Here is an 8,688-nt window from a genome sequence, read left to right as displayed (position 1 = left end):
GGCTAAAAAAAGAGCAACACTTCCCCAACTGACACTCTACAGAGTACAGAGTACACTCTACAGAGCCTCTTAATGGTCTTCATTAGATTTTCAAACTGTAAACTAACAGGATAACAAGACAAGACCAACAAAAACCTTTTTTAACAGTTCCTTCAAAACGCTGCTTTTGAGTATGAAGGTTCCGAGAATGCTAACACAGGAGATATTCATAATAAAAAAATGCAAATCGAATAAAAAAAAAATAAAAAAAACGACAAGAACTGATTATAGAGTTATTATAATGTACGCTAGAGGTTCAGCTGGCGCTAGTGTCTATGCGACTTCCGGGACGGAAATTGAAGCAGACAGCAACCAGTCTACTTTTCCAGTCTTCCTGTGTATTCCTATGGGAAAGCGCGCGTGCATTTTGTCTCTTCGCCGGAAAATAACACGGAACACTGGTTATTTGGGTCGTACCGAATAGTATGTACCTTGATTAAAACTGTAAAAGTGTAATTGCTTTAGTTAGCGCATTTTTCTTCATCAGTGACCGATGTTTAACTTCGCTACATTTCAGTCCCAAACGTGTGTTCCGCAGCAGGTGTGTAGAAACAAGTGACGATTCGAAGCAAAATTACAATTGAAAGGAATGTAGAGTGTGTTCAAGGCTCGCCAGCAATCCGGTGACGCTTATATATTGATAATATGCCAGTCCTGTCACTATATAAAAATGACCCCGTCGTGCATGAGCGGATAAAAACATTCAAAACGTAGAGAATAAAGTCCGTGGGCTGTAAAAGTTGTCTCTTTGTATTGTTTTCTCTGCCGGGCAGCTTTTATCGGGCGCTTGTTCTCAAAAATTTCGAGCGTGCGAGTGATATTTTGAACGTAGAACAAGCAGCTTCGCTCAGAGCAGAAAGAATAAAACGGTACTTACTTATTTAAAATAGGAATAGATTACGTGGCCTTCAATTAATTTTGATCGTATATGCACGTGTAGTTACTGATCCGGTGTTACTGCGTAGTTCTTGCCGTCTTTCTTAATTTCCAAATGTTTTTCGTTCGTTTGGCACGTATATCCCCCACGCTGAAAAGCGCCGACGTCGTGTTCGCGCTAACAGTGTCCGACAGTGCACATAAATACACGTACGAAGCTGTTTTAGCACCGTTTTTAATGCGATGAATTTGAAAGAAAAACACCGTAACTGACGAATTATTTCGTCGGCCTGACTGAGAAATGTTCCAAGCTACCTAGCATGTATGAATTATTCGGGATATTTGCTCTTATGATCGAGCGCAGAGAGAAAATGCACTGACTTTTTCCCATAGAAATGCATTACCGGAAGTCAATTTTTGACTGGTTGCTGTCTGCTTCAATTTGCGTCAGCACACTAGCGCCACTTGAACCTCTAGCGTACATTATAATAACTCTATGGAACTGACGACTTAAATTTTGCATATTGCAAGACTTAACGGGAAACTGAAGCTGTTCTGTATTTGAGGAAGAACACCAAAATCGTCTTGATATGGCCTCCAGGATCGCGACTATCGAGTTTATTTTTTCAATCTGGTGCATGGAGGCTGCAGAAATTAATTTCTAAAGTACAGCTGAAGCCCCTCCTTTCCGGGGCGTGACGTCATGCTGGGAGTTTTCGGAAAATTGAATTTGTAAAAAGGTCAGAAATAAATTTGTAAAATTTATTTCGGACCTTTTTCTTGAATTTAAAAAAAAGGTCAGAAACAGACGCCACAACTGGCGTCAGTGTGGAAAAATACAACTGGCAAGCTTGCAATTGCACGCGCCGCCCACACGAGCGACACCTGCTTGGCGCCCCAAAGATCCTAGTACGATGTCACGGCTGCTCTGAGGTTTTTCGTGTTTTCTCGTGTCTAGTTACACCTTCGGGGACAACGAAAGCGATATTCAGATTCACAGGACAAAAATACGCCAGAAGTCACCTATAACTCGTTTTTTTGTCAAGAAGTGTTTCAGTTTCCCTTTAATTGTCAACATATTTCAAAGATTGTGCTTGTCTATTGAGCTCCAATAGAGATACCATCAATTTAATAGCTAGTAAAGAATATGCATTACCGATGACCACCTTTCACATCATGGCGTCCCTGAACCTTGACTTTTCTTGGTAGCCCAGAAGGGCCGGAGAACTGCTCCTGGACTTGCTTTGAGAACAGGCGTCCCACCATCTCTCGCACCACCTTCTGCAGGTTCTTGCTGTCTCCTAGAGACACGAGCTGCTTCTCCTAGAAAGACAAAATGTGTTCTCAATATGTCAATAAAGTTATTTATATGCAGATACAATGGTATGAACATGTCTCAAGTAAGAGAATGTGAATGCCCAGGTAAATGCTGCAAGGCACACTATATATGCATCAAAATGTTACAATATTTACTAGAGAGAGAATAAAAAATATCAGAATATATGGCAACTCTACCTGTCTTAGACGAAACCAGAAAGATTAAAATATTTCCCTCCATACTCCGCTAAATCTCAATAGTCAGTCAAATTCGTTGCAACGTTCAAATTGTGCAAACGTTTTGATGGATCCTCTTTGCCCATCAGCATCCACTCAGTAATTTTAATAATGTATGTGGTTCTCAAAACAGTGCATTCAAGACCCTGCGCATCTTGACTTCGTCAAAGCTTAGTCTAGCTTTTCGCTAGTCACCCTGCAAATTTATCACCTACTTTACGAAGACTGGAATTGAAAAAGGCGTAAAAGGCAGGAATTGACCAAAACCGTCATCATAGTTGCAAAAAATGGCAACAGCAGCACAGTATGAGTAGTTACATTTCCATATTTTTGTTTAGTGTTGACTCAGTGGTGGCCCTGTAGGCCAATGGACCAACTTACTCAGCTCAAGCTCGCCTCGTGTAATAATCGCTTGTGCGACTACCGTATGATATGCCTGGAGACACAGCTACGCATGCACTCACACCCCCTGAATAAAGTGGCGGATGCAATGACAGTTACTCTTTCAATTTGGAAAATTTGATTTCCTCTCATAGGGTGACCTTCGGTTAGGACTGGTTAACATCTCATTTTAGAAATGCACTACTAATGTTAAGTAAAGATGGAATAAATTAAGATTTATCTGGCAACCCCTTACAAATTTGTTTGGGCATACGCATATGGTGGGCACGCTCAAAAGCGATTTTAGACCAGGCTAAAAGTTATTTTCAAGCATGTACGTTTACTTCTGTAGCAGATGCCGAAAGCACAAATGAATTTATCGCCCTAAATATTTAGATCTCTTGACTATAGCCTCAAGTGAGAACAGGAACAAAACCAAAAGAAGCCCAATATATACTACAGCATCTCGATCCTTTTGTCAAGCAAGCATTAAACACAAAAAGCACGCAGGCAGGTTTGTGCGTGCTCCGCACACATACTCACGGCGAGAGTTGTTGCAGGTGCAGAATTTAACTTCTAAGGATAAAACGGGCAGAAGTGTCGTAGCAAATCAGCATGATTTATGATTATTTGCAGGCCGACATATTGTAAGCACCCAAAGGCAAATGTGTTGGGCGATTTTACTTCCCCCGTTGTGAAATGTTTAACTTTAAAATATTTCAAGAAGCGGCAGTTGAAAAAGACTTAAAATGCCATTCAATGAGGATGCACATGAAGGCCTCTTGTCTACACGACCTTCGGGTGGAAAGAACTGTTCAAAAATGTAATGATGCACAAATATTTAATTTTTGGTGGCCACCGTCCATCGTTTCTCCCTTCAGTAGCCTCTATGAAACGCAGTTTAACAATTGCACAAACTTTACGCAGGCTACTAAAGCTGACTTGCAAAAGGTGCAACAGGCGTTGCGTCACCTTGACACAATTCTATCGCAGGGTTTAGTTTAAGGGTACCCCTTACAATAAATAGCCTTCCATCGTGCACTGGCTGTGCATGCACTCTGCTGTTATAAATAACAGAAGGCCCGTAATGAAGGTAGGGCAACTTACTTATTTTTAATTTGCCACCGACTGTGCTTAAAACATAGTTTGGGTGGGCATCCATTTGAAATATTACGGTAAAAGGCTTCAGTCCACATTCCAACCCTATTTGCATAAATCTTCAGATAACCTAAGTTAAACCACAAAGTAAGAATCGCAGCTTTATACCCGTCAATATTGTGAAAAAGAGGACACATAATACCGGCAGCGTCCTGTTGGTGTTCTTCAGCTGCGCTTCTGCAGCACTAAACTGTTCCATGTTGCGGAGAGGCATCAGGAACAGCTCGGATGGTTCAGGCCTGGCCAGTTCCTGGGGCGTCGCCTGTTCCCCGGGCCTCCCCTGCTCTCCCTGGTGCTTGAAAGACACCACGTGCCCAAGCACCTGCCCAACAGACTTGCAGTTCCCTGTTCTGCTGCTGTAGGTGCCCATTCTGGATCTGCAGGTCTATCACGGCCTAAGCAGCTGAACGTCGAAGGCTGCAAGACAACCAAGGCATAAGAAAGCATTATCCTTTTTGCTGATCAACATTATGCACTGATGATGCGAAGAAACTTTTTCAGAAACTTGGATTTCGGGAAGTTTCAGAAGAATGCTTGAACCTTCAGGTGTTTCGGATGGTTTGGGTAGCTTTGGAACGGTTGCCAGACACAGTGAGTGTTTCAAATTTTTGTAAAAATTTAAGAGACGTTATAATTTGTATGCAATATTCATAAATTTAATAAAAAAATTCTGTTAATCAAATAAACTTTCCGAAAAGGAGACACGGCCCCAATTTTCAGAACTTCACAGTTTTGGCTTGTATGGTCAAAATGAATGCTCCCACAAAGTTTTATGATGTTTTTTGACAATCAAAGGAAATACAAATACTGATTCGTCGGCGACGCACGCGAGACGCGCTGCGCTTGGCTGCGATAAGCACCAGTTTAAAAATATGATATATAGGTCCGTGCCTATTAGGCCTAGCTTGGTGCCTATACCCTTGTTGGAACTGCCATTTTCTGGGCTTTCAGGACGGCCTTTATTTGTTAACTATCAACCGTCTAAGAATGGGAGAGAATCCCGTTAAGAACACTTGCCCTGGTATAGAAAAAGAAATTGGCTGCAAGCGGCTGCTCTGTGGTCACATGATACCTCGCGCCTAGGCATATGACGCTTTAGAATGAATTGGCACTTCCAAGTAAAGCACAGGTCATCGATTTCGCCCCTTGTTAAATAGCAGAAGTTCCCAATGCAACTTCGTTTTCTACCATTTCACTTGCAGCATACAGTGTGTAACAGATGATCCACCTTTCTTCGGTTCTGGTAGCAGACGACGCAACGGCGTCTTGTTTACCGCAGCAAATGACACTCTAGGGCAGACAAACCCTCCCTGTTTACTCACGTTAGCAGGCGACGTGTCTGTTAAAGAGAGGTCAGCTCTCACAGTACAAGCCTGCCGAGATCTCAATCTCACAAAACACCGAAATCGGGCCATTGGTACAACATTTCAAGGTACAAACAGAAGCTGCACAGCACGGCGCCGAAGCGAACTTGCTGCACCTAAAAACAAGCCTCTAAGCTGTCCGTCGAACCTCTCCAGAGTAGGACAGCACCACGGCCGTTCTTGGCAGCATGCAATGCTTTCCCACAGCATTACGAGAAAGTTTTGTGACCAGTAGCGTATTGAAGGACTCGGTTACTACTGTAATTGTGCATGTGTCACTACGAAGATTATGGAGCTAACTAAACTGAGCAACTGCACGCAAGCTAATCTGGTCAAGCATGCTAACAGAGGGCAGATCAAAAACGTGTGCTAGCACATTATTAGGACTTTAGATGAAAAACAACAGTACAAAATAATATTTACTGTATTTCTGCAAACTTGATGCTCTGAACGAAGGCCACCCTACTGAAAAAAACCATTTGGCGCCTATATGAAAATAAACAGGTCCATACCGGTAACAGTTTTACCATACCGGTCACCAGTTTGTCAAAGGGGTCGCCCGTATGGCTCAAAGGGTTCTCCCGTATGAGCCATAACGCCCACCTATTTGGACAAGCAGGTCACTCCTTTGTCAAACGGGTCGCTCGTTGGGCAAATGGGTCGCTCGTCTGGGCTAATGGGCGACTCGTTTGGGCAAAGTTGTCGCACGTTTGCTCAAACCGGTGACCATGTTGCAAACTGTACCGGTTTAATCAAACGGCTCTCAGGAGCCCGTTTGATACTGAACGTACAGATCGGCGGCGTGGGCACGCCTAGCGTTTCATCCGTGGCAGCCAATGTTTCCGGAAGGCTGGGAGCGCCGGTTCATCGATTTCAGATCGTCCGCGTAATGCAAGTAATTAAATTTATATTTCAATTGCGCTGATGTTCGCTTATATTGCAACTAAAAATAACACCTTTTTTGTTGTTGTTTTACGTAAACGCGGGGCGCCGGTGAGCCGATATTTTTGACAGAACTTTAAAACTTTGTCCATCTTTGTTGCCTCAATTTACTTATTCAGCTCGAATCTCTCTCGCAGAAGACGCGACCGCGTGAAAGAATGTACGTCTAGACTCCGTTTCAATTTAATTCAAGACGCAGCGAAGGTAGCACGCGTACACGCGGTTGCAAGAACATCGAGCATTGCGAGAGCACGCCCGCCGTTGCAGCAGTGAAACTAGTACTTTCTTCGCTCGGGCGCAAGCCGGGCTTCTGGCCGCCCCGCCGCCATTTCCAAGGTTCGAGCGTGCTAAAATGCGCGCGCGCGTCTTTTTTTTTCTTTCGAGGTTACAAAAACACATCTCATTGGAATGCCTGGGGAGAGGGAGAGGGGCCGTTACTGTGGTCCTCGCCCCCTCCCTCCTCTCTTGTCTCCCATCACGTGACCTGCAGCCGCGCGCGAGCTACACGCTGATAAGCACCGAGATCCGGAAGGGTGCCCCGAGCAGCCGCTTTTTTTATTTGTCTGCTTGTTGTCAGTTCCAGCTCGACCTTCGCGCGTCCACCTGCTTCGACCTGTCGCCTAACCCCGCGGTCTTATTAGGATGTCTCTCGACAACGTATTGGATGTGCACGAAAGCTATCAGTGTTCGAAAAGTCCTACGCCTATATCGGCAACACGCGATTTTTCAAAGAAGTCAGGAAATCTTGCGGTTTGGTTGGGTTCGGCAACTGACAGCTTGTGCGCCACATCGTGTTGAAACTTGCAAGAAGCCGTTCCCTCTCATTTGTGTTTGTGTGGTTGTCCTGCTTTGACCGTGTCGACAAATATCACGGATTAGATCTTTGAAGTCCGCTATTTTTATGGTAAGTGCACTGCAACCTTACTTCTTGGCAACGATTTACCGTTCTTCTGCTCGTACTCTTCCAGATTATCTATATAATTATGCAGCCACTATTCTCGCGGCAGCCGGGCGAATAATTTCCCGAAAGTCTACCTTCATAGTCTAGAATTACCTCGGTTCTTGTTTGGTTTGCTATCTTCTCAGTTGTATAAAAGCTTAGAGTGCCTCTCACATTTCACAGATCGCTTGCACGTTTGTACTTGTCTACAGAAGACGTAATAAACATTGAGGAGAATTGAAAACAATCTTTTGTGTCTGTTTTCCTGTCCATTTGCAAGCGCCTACGCGAGCACATTTGTTCTACGTGTTTCCTTCATGTTATAAATAGGTTTATGAGTCTCGGAACGTCTTAAATAAGTTTAAGATAACCAACCTACCAGACGATCCCCGTTTAGGGCTAGCGCATAATTTCCCGATTCAAAAGGCACGTTCAAACGTGTGGTCACGTGCAAGGTCGAACGGGCACCTGTATCAAACGGGCACCCGTTTCAAACGGGCACCTGTATCAAATGGGTACCGTTTCGAGCGGGTACCGTTTCAAACGGCTACCCGTATCCCATAATCACGTTTGATCCAAACGGGTCGACAAGTTTGCATCCGTTTGATTTACCAGTTTGCCACCCGTTTGAATTTCAAATGGTTTTTTTCAGTAGGGCAGTCAGGGTATGGTGCTTGACCCGGTCGCACACGAGACAAAATGTCCGCCCCAGGCATTTTGCTTGGCCACACACCGTTGTTTCATACTCACGTCGAACCACAACAGAGGGACAGACGCCACCGTATTTCGTCATTCTCTTCGATGAACAGTACTCCTCCTCACTAGAATAAAAGGCGTGGTCAGATATGATGTTCATTCAAGTTACTTCACACTGTCAGGTCTTCGCAACCTTTAGCATATATTATAATAACTCCATGGCTATATCCCCATGCACGGCCACAATGAAACACGACGGCGTCGCATTCCGGTATACGCCAAGTAATAAAAGTAGCAGTAAAAGAGAAAAACGGTGCTCATTTCGCGTAAAGGTCTGTTTACACCATGCTTTGTAGCTTTTTACTTGCAACGATTTCGTGATACCGAGGTTTCGTGCAAATAGCTTATTTACATCCAGTTTTTCAAGCAATGGCAATGGCGTTTCGACTATACTCCGTTCATTTTTAAGCTGAGACTAGAAGCTCCGCCTTCAACGCAAGCTTTCTGCCCTTGCTAACACAAGTGCGATCACGCAGACACGCGCAACCAAAGCACTGCAGAAGCCAGCGAGCTCGCACTGAAGGCGGAGATTCTAGTCTCAGCTTAGGGGCGAACGGAGTATACATTCCTTGCATATGACGACACGCTAGGTAAAGACGGGGCCCTGTGCCACGCCGGTAGTGGACTTCACAACGCGCGGTTGTGCTTACCAAGGCGTAGGGTGCCGCTAACTGCCTG

Source organism: Ixodes scapularis, unplaced genomic scaffold (assembly GCF_016920785.2).
Source record: "Ixodes scapularis isolate PalLabHiFi unplaced genomic scaffold, ASM1692078v2 PGA_scaffold12__126_contigs__length_90152505, whole genome shotgun sequence".
Taxonomy (NCBI): domain Eukaryota; kingdom Metazoa; phylum Arthropoda; class Arachnida; order Ixodida; family Ixodidae; genus Ixodes; species Ixodes scapularis.
Note: the sequence above shows the minus strand (reverse complement) of the source record.